The sequence below is a fragment of the Myotis nattereri genome, assembly GCF_964212035.1.
Source record: "Myotis nattereri genome assembly, chromosome: 2".
Taxonomy (NCBI): domain Eukaryota; kingdom Metazoa; phylum Chordata; class Mammalia; order Chiroptera; family Vespertilionidae; genus Myotis; species Myotis nattereri.
The window spans coordinates 213,557,317-213,573,403 of NC_138076.1; the positions used below are offsets into that span (position 1 = coordinate 213,557,317).

General features: G+C 58.2%; 1 protein-coding gene across 2 annotated transcripts in view; it reads left to right on the top strand.

Moving 5' to 3' along the window:
* Positions 1-12,442: 12,442 nt before the first annotated feature.
* The window catches only part of ARHGAP8 (Rho GTPase activating protein 8), a 36,802-nt gene continuing 33,157 nt past the window's right edge, over positions 12,443-16,087 (top strand). For both annotated transcript variants that reach the window (XM_081082973.1, XM_081082974.1), the window contains exon 1: positions 12,443-12,481. The gene's annotated coding sequence lies outside the window, so the exon portion shown is untranslated. The remainder of the gene's footprint in view (positions 12,482-16,087) is intronic.

Here is a 16,087-nt window from a genome sequence, read left to right on the forward strand (position 1 = left end):
GGGCCTAGCGGGAGCCGACGGGCTGTGGGGCGGGGCCTAGCGGGAGCCGACGGGCTGTGGGGCGGGGCCTATCCGGGTAGACGGGCTGTGGGGCGGGGCCTAGCGGGAGCCGACGGGCTGTGGGGCGGGGCCTGGGCGGGCAGACGGGCTGTGGGGCGGGGCCTAGGAGGGCAGAGGGGCTGTGGGGCGGGGCCTGGGAGGAGCTAATGGGCGGGGGGGCGGGGTCTGGGAGGGGCCCACCTGTGCCTGAGGGAGGGTGGGGGAGCTCTCCCTTCTCCAAATGACAGGATGTCCTGAAAGAGACAGCGCCCCCTGCAGTTCCTCTTCATCCCTGAGTCAGGGAGGAAGCAGCAGTGGCCACTGAGATCTTTAGTTTCTTCCCGACACGTGGTCGTTCCCCTGTTCCCAGGCCTTAGGCGGCACCGGCATCTACACGACACGCGTGTGATGGCTTTGCTCTGTTTCCTGCAGTCTGTGCGTGTGATGTCTCACTGCCTGGCAAGTGGTGGCGATTCTCATTTCAGGACAGTGACGCCAAGTTTCCATTTCAAAGTTTCGCTTCTAAATTGATGTAGTGACGGGTTGACCAAACTGTTGTAGCCCGAAGCTTGCAGGACCCGAACCCTGGATTTCCCCAAGGGGTGACGACTCAGTCCATAATGAAGCGAAGGCGGTGACTTCCAGAACCGCCCACGAGACTCCGCACCTTCTCAGAGGGCAGCAGGCGGTGCGTGGACTGGGCCTGGTTCCCGGGGTGGGACGTGCATGCAGACAGGCGCCCGCTCGGACTGTGCTGGCTCAGCGCGGACCCTGGGGCCCCGGGGCCCACTCACCGCCTCCCTGCAGTCCCGCAAAATGAGGGCAGGCACCCTTCCCCCAGTTGCCAAACCCCACGCCTGTGGGAGGCCTGGGCTTCTCCGTCACCTGCCTGGTCCTCCCTCAGTGCCCCAGGCTGGCTTCTGACCTCCCACAGCCACGCACCTGGCCCAGCCTTCCCCACCCCAGGGACAGCCTCGGGCAGGCAAGGGAGCAGCCCTGGGTCAGCCTCACCTCACCCCTGCACCCCCCACCCTCAGCCCAGCCTCCCAGCCCCAGCTGTAATTCACACAAATTTTACCCTTTTTTTTTAAAGGCACAGTTCAGTGGCCTTAAGTGGTTCCCAAGGTGTGCACACATCACCATTGCATATTTGCAAATTTGTTTCATCTTGCAGAACAGAAACTCTACAGCCTTGAAACACTGAGTCCCCTCCCGCCTGCCCAGCCCCGGCGGCCAGCATTTACTGTCTGTCTGTGAATTCCTGGCCTGCAGGGGCCGCAGAGAGAAGTGGGGTCACCCGGGATGTGTCCTCCTGGGACTGGCTGGGTCACTGAGCATAATGTCCTCAAGGTCACCGGGTGGTACCTGTGTGGGAATCTCCTTCCTGGTTCAGCTGCCTCACAGTCCACTGTATGTACTGACGGGGTTCAGGACACACTCCCCCAAAGACGCCCCGTGGCCTTTGGGTATTTGAAGCTGAAGGACTTGAGAAAGGGCAGGGCAGGCAGGACTCACTGCCAAGTCCCTGGGCAGGTCATGGGCCCTGATGTGAGAGGTGCTGCCCTCTGCAGGCCCGAGGCCATACTTGTCTCCAGACGCAGAGCCACAGAGAGGCTTCGGAGTGGACAGGTTTTGTCATGTTCCCCCAGGTCCCCACACTGACCTCATTGCCTCTGTCCCATCACATCTTTCTAGAACTTTCCACTCTTCACCCAACCAGCATAAGAGCACCCACTGAGTCATTTCCTTATTCAGGCTCTTGTGTCTGGTCAGACTTATACCAAACTAGAGGCCCAATGCACAAAATTTGTGCAAGAGTAGGCCTTCCTTCCCCCTGCTGCCAGCACCAGGTTCCCTCCGGCACCCAGGATCCCGGGCTTACATTGCAGCCCCGGCTTCCCCCGGAAGGTCATTGGTCAAATTAGCGTATTATGCTTTTATTATTATAGATAATTTCTATGCTTTTTTTCAGAAATCCGTCTTTTGATTCAAGGGTCAAGAACTTCAAGGGGTCAGTTAGTCAAGAATTTTAAAAAGTAGAGGGATGGAGGATGAGGGAGGGATGGAGGGGTCAATGGGGGGAAAAGGGAGACATGTAATACTTTCAACAATAAAGAATTAAAAAATAAAAAATAAAGGCATAGAGGGGTCCCTGGCCAGTGTGACTCTGGTTAGAGTGTAATCCCATGCACCATAGGGTCCCGGGTTCCATTCCTGGTGAAGGGCACATACCTAGGTTGTGGGTTCTCTCCCTGCCCCAGGGGGTACCTTCAGGAGGCAACCAGTTGATGTGTCTCTCTCACACAGACGTTTCTCTCTCTTTCTCTGTCTCTCTCTCTCCCTTCCCTCCCTCCCTTCTACTCTCTGAAAATCAATAGAAAAATTATCCTCAGGTGAGGATCAACAACAAGAGTACAGGGAGAAGATCTTTCTCCTCACCTTCAGCATATACCACAGGCCCATCCATTCATGTGACTCACTCTTGCATCTCCAGATAGACACCTCCCCTCCTCCATCCGGGTCTCAGGAACCCACCCTTGGGCACTAGTCCTCAGGGATGAGGCCCCTCCCAGGTTTGTCCTGTCCCCAAAACAGGACCCATGCGCTCCCTCCAGCCGTCCTGGGAAACAGAATTGCTCCCGTTGGCAGTGCTGGGAGAGCACGCCCTTGCATAACCTTGAAGGTCAGATGGACAGGCCACGGAGAAGTCAGACGGACATTCCTGGCCACATGCAGAGGCCCTGTTCCTAGTGACCATCGTCCCGCCTGCCCGAGATGGCGGGCTCGCCCTCCTGCCCCGACTGCATCCCCGCAGTGAGGCCCTAACGGTGTTTATTGAATGACTGAGTGAGTGGCTGAGTGAGTGAGTGCTGGACTGATACCCTCTCCCCAGGTCTGGCTAACATGGAGGTTCCTTCAACTTCAGCCACCGTCACAGACCTACACATTTCTTAGCTCATCCGTTCAGCTCTTCCTCAGTAGCTCAGGTGCTGTCCCAGGTGGGTCCCTCAGGAAGCCGACGGACCCAGGGACCAGGACTCAAGTGCAAGGTGACCGCAGGAGGCATCAGAGGGGGTGGGGAAAGGAGGAGGGGGAGGTGTCTGAGGAGAGGTGGCACTGTGGGGGAGTGGGGCTCAGGCCAGCGGGTTCTCAAGGAGAAACAACACGGTGGGGATGGGGGAAGGGACCTGGGGTGGTAGCTCTCTGAGTCTCATCTCCAGCGGTGCCGGGGCCGCTCGCACTGCGTGGGGCGGGCTGAGACTGGCGCAGGAGCGTGAGGAGACAGATGTCCTTGGGCAGGGAGGGCCATGGGGCATGGACGGGCCCCAACAGTGGGCGAGCCTGGGAGCACAGGAGGAGGGAGGACAGGACTCGCACATGGACGGGGTGGGGTGGGGAGGTCAGCGCGGTGTCTGGGGACGCCCTGGAGCAGAGGGGCCCACCAGGCAGCCACGTGGTCTGGGGAAGGCACCCCAAGTGCTTCCGATGCCCCCACCTGGGAATCCACTTTAACATATTGAACAGTGTAGGCCTGGCCAGTGTGGCTCAGTGGTTGGGCACCAACCTATGAACCAGGAGGTCCCAGTTCCATTCCTGGTCAGGACACATACTGGGGTTGCAGGCTCGATCCCCAGGAGGGCTGTGCAGGAGGCAGCCGATCAACGATTGTCCCTCATCATTGACGTTTCTCTCTCCCTCTCCTTCCCTCTCTGAAGGGATAGTGTAAGCTGTACTGAAAGGACGGGGATTTGTGTCTCAATATTGTGGGTCAGCACATAGATACACATAATTTTACTTGAAAAAATTCTTATATCTATCTGAAGTGACCTGGAGGCACTTGTAATCCCAGAAGCAGGTTCTCCTTGAAGAGAGAGTAAGGAGGCAAGACCGGCGTTAAGAACACACGCCAGCTGCCAACAGAGCAACTCCTAGCGCTGCTCCCAGGGCCGGGACTGAGGCACCTCCGAGGGGGAGGCCTGCGGGGCAGCTTCCGGGGGGGCTCACTGAGAGGACCCCCGCCCGAGTCCTGAAAGAAAGGGCTGCGCTGGAAACCAGACTGCCCAGGCGGTGGGCCCGGCTGGGAGGGGCTAGGAGACCCAGACGCCAGGACAGATCGCTGCCCTCCTGTAAGGAGAGTGGGGAACCAGGCCCCTGGGGTGAACTTCTGTCTAGTCTCCGCCTCTAGGGACAGACCCCTGTCAACCAACGATCATTGGCGCCAATTCCAGGCCAACAGGAATCTCCAGTTTAGGGTAAAGAAGGCACCTTGATTCCGTGCAAAACAGCTCAGCTGGGATGCAGCCCTGCTGTGGGCCCGGGTCCGCCAAGGCTGTGGGCTCCCTCTGCGCCCTGCTGCTCTGCTCCGCGCTGGTTGCCTTGCCCTGTGCCAGCTGCTTCCTCTGCTCCGCTCTGTGCCAGGGGGACAGCGTCAGCGCTTCAGCTCCAGCTGGGGAAATGCCAGCTGGGGAGGAAAGGGCAAATGCGCCCCTAGAGCCAGAGGGCAGCTGGTTGGCAGGTGGCCCTGCCTTCAGTACCCGATGGGTCCGTCCTCATACAAATCCTCGCAGTTTGATTGATCCAAAGGACACTGTCCTGATTGGTCAGAATGGAGCCACTCTGATTGGTCAGTAAAGATGTTGATGGGGAGGCCTGGCCTGGTGGCTCAGTTGGCTGGAGCATTGCTCCTGGACCCCAAAGGGTTGTAGGTTCCATCCCCAGTCGGGATGCAGGTAACAGGGTTCTGTAAGACATGAACATCAGGGGAGCTGAGGGAAGGGTCTATGAAAACTACCTTTGCAACTTTTCACCAAATCAGAAATTATTCCAAAATGAGCTGTTCGGCCCTGGCCTGTGTGACTCAGTTAGTTGGCTGGAGAGTCATCCTGTGCACCAAAGGGTCTCGGGGTGGATTCCTGGTCAGGGCACATTCTGGATTGCAGGTTCGATCTCTGGGTTGCGGGCTCGATCCCTGGTTGGGGCGCATATGGGAGGCAACCAATTGATGTTTCTCTCACATTGATGTTTCTCCCTCTGTCCCCCTCCTTTTCACTCTAGAATCAATAAAAAACAAACACACGAACATATCCCTGAGTGACAATGAAAAAAAAGTTCATGAAAAAAAGAAAGGCAGAGTTCAGTGAGAAGGTGGACAAAGGGAGGAAACGCAGTTTGAGGACAGGGAAGGGCAACCATGGGTGTCATGCCAGAGGACTTTTGTAATCCTCTCTTTTGCAATGTTTCCTCTTTGGAGCTCACCTCTGGTTACAAAGGAAGAGAGGAGAGAGAGCCACCTGGAGCCCTCGGAGCCCAGCTGGAGGCCAAGGCGGTGCCCAGCTTCCCCGCCTTCTGAAGGACCAGCAGGCAGGTGCCCCGAGTCTCAGACTCCAAGTCTGGGAGGTCAGGGCTGATGCGGTGAAAAAAACAACCGTGTCCTCAGTTGCCGGCCCTTTCTACGTGCGCCTCCGTACCTCTGCCCTTTACTTCCGCACCTCCTCTGAGTCTCAGTGTGCTTTTCTCTTTCCTTCTAGTTCTAGAATTTCCACTCAGCGAGCCTTCCTGTGGTTCTGGATGATGTCCTTTTTGTCTTTTAGTTGTATTTTTGAAGTGGTTGTGCGAGGCAGCAATTTCCGGTGTTTACCTATGTCGCCATCTTGGTTTCTCCAGCAATGAAAATAATTTTCTGGTTGGGGGTAAAAACATGAGGAACTGTTTTAAAGGGCCAGAAGGCTGAGAACCACTGCCCTATTGGGTTGACTCCAGGCCCCAGCTCCAGTGCCCCGTGCACTCAGGGCTCCCCCACGCCTGTGGCAGTGGCCATGCTGTCCTGGCCCCCCATGGCTGCTCTTCTCGCTGGGCCCCAGGAGTGCTCTCCTCCTCAGCCTCACAGACCCCAGAGCTGCCTTCGCCCATCCCATGGCTGGCGTCTCTCCATCCACCCTGCTCTGGTGAAGCGGCCATGTGCCAGCCTGAGGGCCTCCTGGAGGTCCCAGCTGAGGCAGATGGCCACCCTGGCCTGACTCACCTGTGTGTTTCCGGGGCCTTGGCCTCTGTCTGCGTCTGCCGCAGGACTGGTCACACTGGGTATTGCACCTGTCTCCCGGGCTGGGTCTGAAATCTCCCGGACTCTGGCTGGGGCAGGTGTCACACCTGTCTGCTTGGTGCGACAGGAATGCCAGAGGTTCAGTGATAGCCGGCACGCCCCCGGGGGTTTAATGACCAGATGCCTCTGCCAGGTGCTGCACAAGCGTCACCCTTTTCACTCCCCGTGACAACCCTGGGAGGGACGGCCCACCCCATTCACCGATGGAGGAAACCAAGGTGCTGACTGCCCATCAGCGGAGCTGGGGCCAAGAGGTGAGCAGCGGACGAGGCCGGATGCGAACCCAGGCTTCAGAAATGACATTCGCACCAAGCACATCTCCGAGGTGCTGAGGGTCTGGGACCCTCAGGATGTGTGAGCAGAGCGTGACTCGGCCTTAAAAGGGAAGTAAATCCATACTGCCCGGCGCGGCTCAGTGGTTGAGCATTGACCTATGAACCTGGAGGTCACAGTTTGATTCCTAGCCAGGACACATGCCCAGTAGGGGGCGTGCAGGAGGCAGCTGATCGATGATTCTCATCATTGATGTTTCTCTCCCTCTCCCTCTCTGAAATCAGTAAAAAGATATTAAAAAAAGAAAAAGGAAGGAAATCCTGTCACTTGCCACAATTTGGATGAACCTTGAGGGCACTGTGCTCCGTGAAATGAGCCACACAAAAGGGCGAAGACCGTGGGATTCACTGACATGAGGGCCCCAGCGGAGTCTAACTCAGACAGCTGTCTGCACCACTTCCCTTAGGGGATGTGGGCTCCCCGGTGTGGGCTCTGCTGGGGCACAAGAGGAGGGGTCCTCCCAGCAGGGGGACCATGGTCCTGAGCTCCAGGAGTGTCCAGTGGTGACATGGGCAGCAGCCTCGGGGGTCCTGGGGGACGTGAGGAGGCTGCTCGGCAGAGGACATCCGCCAGGATGCGATGGAACAGATTGCAGGTAAGCCCCAAAAATCATGGTGCTCCGCTCCTTGCCTCCCAAGCACAAGAAAGGCCTGCACTTCCTGGTCCCTCATGGCTGGTGGGGACCTGAGTCCTGAGAAGAAGGGACTTGGGCCCTTGGGAGCTGCAGCACTTCACTGCCAGGCAGAGACCCTCCAGAGCTCCTCTTCCCTCTGAGTGGTGACAGGTGTGTTCCAGATGGGACCACTCCAGGAGGCAGGGAGTGGGGGCTGCAGGCATGTCATGAATGAAGGAGACCTAAGTGTCAGCCCCTGAGACTGAGGGATGTTTGTTACTGCATCATAACCTGGGTGGACCTGACTGATACACTCTCCCAAATACCCTAGAGCAGCGGTTCTCAACCTGTGGGTCGCAATCCCTTTGGCGGTCGAACGACCCTTTCACAGGGGTTGCCTAAGACCATTCTGCATATCAGATATTTACATTATGATTTATAACAGTAGCAACATGACAGTTATGAAGTAGCAACGAAAATAATTTTATGGTTGGGTCACAACATGAGGAACTGTATTTAAAGGGCCAGAAGGTTGACAACCACTGCTCTAGAGGAAGATCGTCTGTGAGCGGGAGAAGGCTGACCCTGGGACATGACATTTGACATGTTTGTGTGTCCGGCATACCCCTCGTGGGCCGAGCCGGGAGCCTGGGTTCTCCCCCTGAATTGATCACGTACCTGCTGTGTGGTGCGGGGCAAGTCGCCCTGTCCTCAGTCTCTCCATCTGCAGCAAGGATCTTTCCAGACATAAAATTCTGTAGCTGGTGGTGTTTCTCTGCTTGTCTGTTGCACTACATGGGCACGCCGTGCAGGTGCTGGCTGTAGGATTGTAAACTCGACAACAGGCGTCGGACGCAGCAGCGCTGTACAGATGACAGTGTGTTGGGCAAACCACTTACTGGGTTTCAGCCTGAAGGTGGTGATGGCCTGGTAATAAACTGAGCTTCGCCCACAAGAGCACTTCCCGCTGACTGACGCGTTTGCGGGACGCAGACTGCTCTACGGGCTGTAAACGCTGTAGAATGTACAGTGTCTGCGACATCACAGAAGGAGTCCTCGTGCTGACACTTCTCTCTTCACTGCGGGGATTTGTGGGTCTGTGTTTGGAGGTGGAGGAGGGTCCGGGTAGCATAACGCAGAAGGATGTGGGCCCTGGCTGGGCGACTCGGTTGGTTGGGGCGGGCGGTGTCCTGTTCACTAAAAGATTTCCGGTTCCATTCCCGATCCCCAGTCGGGTGAGTACGGGAGGCAACTGGTAAATGTTCCTCTCTCCCTTCCTCTCTCTCTAAAAGTCAATAAAAACATATCCTGGGGTGAGGATTTGAAGAAATGAAGAAGGGTGCGGGATCAGGAAGGCTCTGAGTTGCAGTCACGGAAGCCGATTCCGGCTGGTTACACAGCGAAGGCATTTATTAAAGGATGTCGAAAGCTCCTGGATTTGTCAGGACCTCAGAGAGCCAAGCTCGAGGCTTAACTTCCAGGAACCATGCCTCACCCCACCCCACGGGAGAAGCCTGATGGGAAAACAGGGATGCTCCCACCTCACAGAGATGCTCCCAGCGCACAGAGGTGCTCCCACCACTCAGGGATGCTCCCACTGCACAGAGATGCTCCCACCTCACAGAGATGCTCCCAGCGCACAGAGGTGCTCCCACCACTCAGGGATGCTCCTACTGCACAGAGATTCTCCCAGCTCACAGAGATGCTCCCAGTGCACAGAGGTGCTCCCACCACTCAGGGATGCTCCCACTGCACAGAGATTCTCCCAGCTCACAGAGATGCTCCATTTGCACTGGACCAAACCCGCACTTGCCACCGAGCGGCTCCAATGACAATCATATCCCAGGTGCTTAACCTTGTAGCCCCTGCAGCCTCCACATCACATCGCACCCTGAGCCCAAACTGAACACACAGCCGCCCTCTCCAGTGGAACAAATTCCAGGAATGACACCCCCCCCCCCCCGCCCCTACAGGTCACAGGTCACCATGGTGGAGGCTGAGTCACTGTCTGGGCCCTGTTTGCAAAGCAGGCTGAGTAAACCTGTTGTCTGACTGCCTTGGGCAGAGAGACTAGTCAGGGAATTTGAAAGGTAGTTGCAAGGGGCCAGGGCCTGGCCAGGTAGCTCAGTTGGTTAGAGCGTGTCGTCTGATAGTGGGTTGGATCCCAGGTCAGGACACAAACAAGAAGCAACCAAGGAATGCACAAATGGGCGGAGCAACAAATCCATCTCTCTCTCTCTCTCTCTCTCTCTCTCTCTCTCTCTCTCTCCCCCTTCCTCTCTCTCTCAAAAAAAATCAACCAATAAAAATGCTTTTAAAAGGTGCCAGAGGCCAGAGCACATGACCAGGGTCCCACCCTGATGTGAAATAGGGCCGCAAGGGCGTGACCTGCTCAGTTGCAAATCAAAAAGGCTTTAAAAATTAGGTCCAGTCCAGCCGGCGTGGCTCAGGGGTTGAGCGTTGACCTAGGAACTTGGAGGTCACAGTTCAATTCCTGATCAGGGCACAGGCCCCGGTTGCGGGCTCCATCCCCTGGGTGGGGCCTGCAGGAGGCAGCTGATCAACGGTTCTCTCTCATCAGGGATGTTTCTATCTCTCTCTCCCTCTGCCTTCCTCTGAAATCAATAACAATATATTTTTTAAAAATTAGATCCAAGCCATTCCCAAAGCCTTGTGGAGAGGCATGGGGTTGGACTCTGCAGTCGGTAGGAACAACCAAATGCATTGGCTGTAAAGCAGGGGGCGGGGGCTATGGGGAACCAAGGAACCTGGCCTGTTACAGCAGCAAAGCGGCCCCTGACCTCGGGGTCTCAGGCCTGGCCCGCAGGGAGGGTTGGAAGTGACCTGCTGGCCGCCTTGGCTCCAGCCGGCTGTCACACCCACTCGCAGCCTGGAAATTTTGCTTTCGTGGTTTAACATGGTTCGAAGCAGACAAAGTCTGGGCTCAGGCAGCTGGCAGGAGCGTTCATTTGGGAGAAAACAAATGAGGAGCCAAGCCCTGGGCCGGGCCCTGCCTCCCCCCCTCCCTCCAGCCCCCACGCCCCTGCTCATTAATGCGGAATCGGCCGCTGGGGGAGCGCCTAGTCTCCGGCTTCATAAACATTTGTGAGAGCAAATTTAATAAAGCTGGGAATCATACCGCTCGCATGTCATTCCTTCATCCCGCACCATTCTTCTTCTTCCATCGCAGAGCATTTGAAATGCAAGGAGTTATTGTTACAGCAACAAAGGGGAACGACTCACTGGGGGGGCTGATTATGGGGGGGGCTGATTATGGGGGGGGGGGAGCAGAAGAAAGAAACTGGAGGAGAGCCCGCGGGCCTTCCCGCTCTTTCCGTCCTTCCCCTTCTGTTGTGAATGGGGCCGGCGCCTGCATTCTTTTGCCGACAGTCGCTGTGTGTTGCTGCTTTATTGCCTGTGTTTCGCCATCGCTGAGCTGTGGCTGTGGAATTTGTATGAGTTTTGCACAAAACACAAAAGCGAGGAGAGCGCATCCCCCCTGATGTTTGGTAACAGCAGGGAAGGACCACGCCTGCTGGGGACCCGATGGGGGGGGGGGGTTCTCTTGCTTCGATGCAAAGTGCTTTTTAAAACAAAAACCTGCCCCTTGTCCCTCTTTCTTGAGAGAGGGATCCTTCGTTGATGGCTTAACAAAATAAAAGATGTTTGCATTCCACAGACAGAAAGAACCTGGCACAGAGCTCTAGACAAAACCCAGCAAATGGCTGCTGGGAGGAGGTCTGACCTAGAGCCCCCTCCCTGCCCCCGCCTGCGCCCCCCCCCCCCCCCCAGTGGCTCAGTGGTTGAGCAGCGACCTATGAACCAGGAGATCGCGGTTCAATTCCTGGTCAACATGCCCAGATTGCGGGCAGCCAATCAATGATTCTCACTATTGATATTTCTATCTCTCTCTCCCTATCCCTCTCTGAAATTAATAAAAGTATATATATTTTAAAGATATATTTAAAAAAAGGAGTTTTGACCTAGAAGAGGGCCCCGTCCCTGCTCCATCCAGAGGCTGGGGTATACATGTCTGTTCAAAGTTAGCACCCCGGTGCCCTTGGCTTTCTCACCAACTCAAGCCCTTTGGGAGCAAGGAAGCTGGGATTACTGGCAAGTGTGCTGCGAGCTGAAGTCTTTGCAAGGAAAAGGCAGGTGCGTGGGTGGGGATAGAATGCAAGGTCACGCGTTCATTCAGATGGACCGGGACAGCGCCCGCTGTGTGCCATCGCAGGCCTAAGCGCTGGGGGTGCTGCAGGGAGCAAACAGCCCCCTGCACTGGCCTTCCATGGAAGGTAACTGATGTTACGTCCGGTCGCGCGTCTCCATTAATAGTAACCTGTGTTCAATTATTTCATGGTTGTCATGGGCACAGCCGGTGTGAGGATGACTGTCTTAACTTTGGGGAAGATAAAGTTTTGGTCTGTCTAACTTCCGTCTGGTCCCTGGAATGGTCACGTGTTTCAGGATTAGCCAGTTAGAGGCCTTCCCTGGGTTTTTTTCTGCTACCGCTATCAGGAGGGAATGTCTTTGCCCTTTGTTTAAAAGGTATACGGATATTTTATCATGTGACTCCTTGCAGGAAATAGAAAGCTCGAACTAGATTAAACAAAAAGACTTCATTGGCACACTCAATGAGAAAGTCCACAGACAGAGCGAGCCTCAGGTTGGGTTTGATCCAGGGGCTCTACAATGTCACCAAGGACCCGGTTCCGTGCCACTTCTGCTTCCCCCTAAGCCTGGGTCTCCGGGTGGTCACAGGATGTCTGCCTGGTGACCCTAGTGCGCCAGGCTTCCTCATCTGGGCTGGGAGAGAGGCGAGGCGAGGCCTGTTCCTCCCCAGCCTTCCAGGCCAAGTCCAGCAGCTCGTCACACTGGCCTGGCCCGATCTGCTCACTGCGGCTGGGTGAACACCTGCGTGATCGGCCTGGGTGAACATCTGTGAGGGGTTGGGAGGAAACGATCACTCAACCAATGCTCCCAAATTGTGGAAACCACGGGAACGCCCCACAACCCCGGGAAGTCAGCGCCTGGCCGTGCATTTGTTGAGTGATTGCTTCCCCTCAACCCCTTGCAAATCTCCCTCCTCCCACCTCGCTTGGCAGATCCCTGAGATCCGCGCGCACAGGGCGGGCCCCAGGCGTGGGCGCTGCGCCTAAGGCGGCTCGGCCAAGGCGGGGCTCGGGGCCACCTCCCGCGCACAGTGCAGCTAGATATAGCCTCCCCGCCCCCAGACCTAGCCCGACCCCGGGCGCCCAATGCTTGAAACCCGCAGATTGGGGGGGCGGGGAAGGGGGGCGGGGAGCGGGCGGTCCAGCCCGGAGCCATGTCCGGGGCGGGGCCAGGTGAGCGGCCGCGGGCGGAGCCCAGGTGCGGCGCGGGCGGCTGCGCAGCAGGTAAGGCCCGGCGGCGGCGGAGGGAGCCGCCTGTGCCCGCGGGGCGCGGCGGCGCGGAGGGTGTCGGCGGCGGCAGATCGGGCTCGCTGCTCCGGGGAGGGGGAGGGGCACGCCGAGGCGGGGCGCCACGTGTCGCGGTGCCAAGGCTGGTGCCAACCCAGGTCCCTTCCCCGGCCGCCCCACCCCTCCCCGGGCTCCCCGCGCGCTCCCTCTGCTCCCGCCTCGCCCCCCTTCTCGCCCTGCGCCCCCACTTCTCTCCCGGCGTTTGGTGTTTACTTGGTTTGGTCTGGTCCGGCTGGGCTGACTCAGCCCAAACTTTCGCTGGCCCCCCCTTTTCCTCCCCTAACTCGGGGTGTCCCCTCGGCCGGCACACTGCGCAGACTCATCAGCGCCTCCCCCCGAACCCGGGCGCGGGCGCACCTGGGAGGCGAAGGCGCGGGCCGTTTCGCAGCAGGTGCCGCGGCTCAGGCTCCGGCCCGGAGCGGGTGCTGGCCCGTCAGCGGGGGATGGAGCCCAGGAGGAAATAGGCCCCACAAACAAGCGGGGGAGGCCCTGGCTGCTTTCACTTTCCTCAAACCCTGGCTGGGGCCACCTGAGAATTCCTGGCGGCCACTGGGGCGGCGCTGGGTGGGGCGCCCACCGCCCTGGGAGGTGTGGGAGGCAGAGGGGGGACGCGGAACCCTCCAAGAGACCGCCAGCCAGAGGGGGGATTCCTGTGCGTCCTTGTCCGTCCGGTGGGGAGGGGGACAGCGGGGGACAGGGCCCAGACTTGGGGGCCGTGTTGATTCCAGAGAGGGCTGTGGCGGGCAGGGCTGCGTTTGTCCAGGTGAGAACTCAAAACTTAGGACCCAGCAGTAAACATCTTCGGATGGTCTCCGCTGGCAGTTTTAGAGTCTTGTTTGTGAGTTCCTCCCTGAATGTGGTGACAAACCATTCCTCAAGCCAGCACAGGGGGTGGGGCGGGGCGGGGGGTAGGGGGAGACACAGGGCGCTGGCCCTGTGGACAGCCACCTCCTTGGGCCCTGCCCACAGGTACCCAGAGTCTTCTCTCTGTGTGACAGAGAGAAGCCAGGGGCACCTGATGGTCAAGGAGGGCTTCCTGGAGGAGGCGACCATTGAGGGGGAAGATGGACAGGAGATAGGCAGGGAAGGGTATGGTGCTTTGGGTCACACAAAGGCTGGAGGGAACTCGCACGTAAGGGGGTGGAGATGCCTGTGGCGGAGCTGACAGTGGAGCTGGTACAGCTGACTTGGATCCCATGTCCTTAAGTCATTCAGATCTGACCTCGTTGAGATCTTTTACGGACTGGGAACCGACTTCACTAGAGACCCCATGGACGTATGGCATCTCTCCTGGGCACACCATCACCCGTGGCTCAGTGGCTCGGTTAGAGAGAGGACAGATAGCAAGAGCTCAGCCACCCAGAGGTGCCCGGTGCGCATCTCTCACCACATTTAAAACCCATCCCATTCCCTGTTTGTACCCTCTTTCACTGATGGGGAAACTGAGGCACAGAGGAGGAGTCAGAGAACTGTTTGTGAGCAGGTGACCTTCCCTCTCGGGGACTCAGCCTCCTGACCCTAGCGTGACCCCGTCGGCCGTCCTTCCCAGAATGGTCACCGTCGCTGGGCTGTCAGCCCTCCCAGCACGGGCGACAGCCTCCTTCCGCCCTCACCACAGCCTCAGGAGGCAGGGACAGCCACTGTCCCCTTTTACAGGTGAGGAAACCGGGGCAGGGAGGTCCCAGGGCCAGTGTGTGGAGAGCCAGGCCTTGGTGGGAGCTGTGGCTGCAGCGTCCGCACCTTCCCCTCCCGGCACTGCCTCTCCCCAGGGCACGAGGTCGCCTTCGGGGGACACACTGGAGCCTGCCAGTGACTTGCCCTTCAGACCGCGTGAAACGAGCATGGGGGAATGAAAGTGATGCTTTCCGTTTCTTTTCAGCTAAACTGCTTTTCCCTCCACCCGCTGAGTAGGGTTGATACTCGAGGAAGATGTGTCACAGGCATCCCGAGGCGCCCGGGCCTCCTGGGTGCATCTGGGCCCGGCACTGTGGGGGTGGGGACAGCCTCAAAGACGCTCGTGTGTGTGTGTGTGTGTGTGTGTGTGTGTGTGTGTGGCTCTGTGGGTGGCCCGCCATTCCGAGTGCGGCCCCAGAGCCCTTACTGTGCGGCTCCTGGGACTCTGGCCCCGGGCCAGGTTTCTGGGCCCTGGAAGGCGGGGGACCTGGCTGAGGACTCTCCCTAAGTCACTTCTCCGCCCGTTTCCTCGCCTCTCACGAGGGTGTCATAAGCGGCAGGCTGTCCTGCGGCTCAGAGGGAACAGTGTCCTCGTGCCGTGGCTCACAGCTGGCCCTGTGACCCTGAGTTGCTAGCCATTCTGTGCCTTGATTTCCCCACCTGTAAAGTACGGACAATCTTAATGTACGTATATATTAAGGGAGGAACAGCTTCCTCTCCAGAGAGGAAGGGAGAGGGAGAGAGAGAGAGAGAAACATCAATGAGGAGAGCGTCATTGATCAGCTGCCTCCTGCACACCCCCCACTGGGGATCCAGCCTGCAACCGGGCATGTGCCCTGACCGGGAATCCAACTGTGACCTTTTGGTTCATAGGTCGATGCTCAACCCCTGGGCCTCGCCAGCCAGGCGTTGCTGCCTTTTCCTAGGGCCACTGGGAGAACCAAGTCATTAATTCGGGCACAGGGCGCGGCACCTTTGTGTGTGTTTGCACTGCCTAGTGCCGGTCCCGCCCCCGCCGGCGGGAGAAGAGCTTGGGGGGTGTGTGCGGAATGAACTTGGGGTGCCTGTTCCTGCCCAGGCTGAGGGCCAAGCAGGTCTCTCTCCGGTGACCCCGGCCAGAGCCGGGCAGCCAGGAGGTCACTTTCAGTTGGAGCTGGTGACTGTCCATTAGAAGGAACTGGTTTGGCAGGTCAGGAGTCCGGAACCTTCTGGGGAGGTGTCCCCTTAAAACCAGCAGAAGAGACAGTGGCAGGCAGGGGGCGGGTACATTGTCACCCACGGGACAGCTCTAGGTGGTGGGGGCCACCACAAGCTCCCCCACCTGCTTTCTCACTCCCACTGCTCATCCCAGACCCCCACCTGCTCACAGACGTCAGCGTGGGGTCTCCTGGTGGCGCAGAGGAGATGGGACCCCGGACCCTGGACTGGGAGGGGCAGAGTGGCCTGACCTCCCCCTGGGACCCGGGGCGCTTCTCTCTCTGGCCGAGTTGAGGGAAAGCCTGTGACCTGGCTGACCTGTAACCCGATCTTTCTGGAAGAGGCATCTGGCAGAGAGTAGGTTTCTTAGAGGGAGCGGATCTCACCACATTCCTCTATCCCACACCAGTTTCCGAGGAGGCCAGTGAGGAGTAGATGTGAATCCGACCGAATAACTGAATTGCACTTGAGCCAATGATCATGATAGAAACCATGTATGGATCACTTCCTGCCTGCAGAAGCCAGAAGCCCCTGTCCCAGGGAGCGGGGACAGCATGTGCAAAGGCCCGGAGGCAGAACAGCCTGGCGTGTCGGAGGAGCGCCAGAGGCCTGGGTGGCTGGAGCAGAGAGCATGGGGGAGCCGAGGTGGTGTGAGATGAGATCCAGAGGACG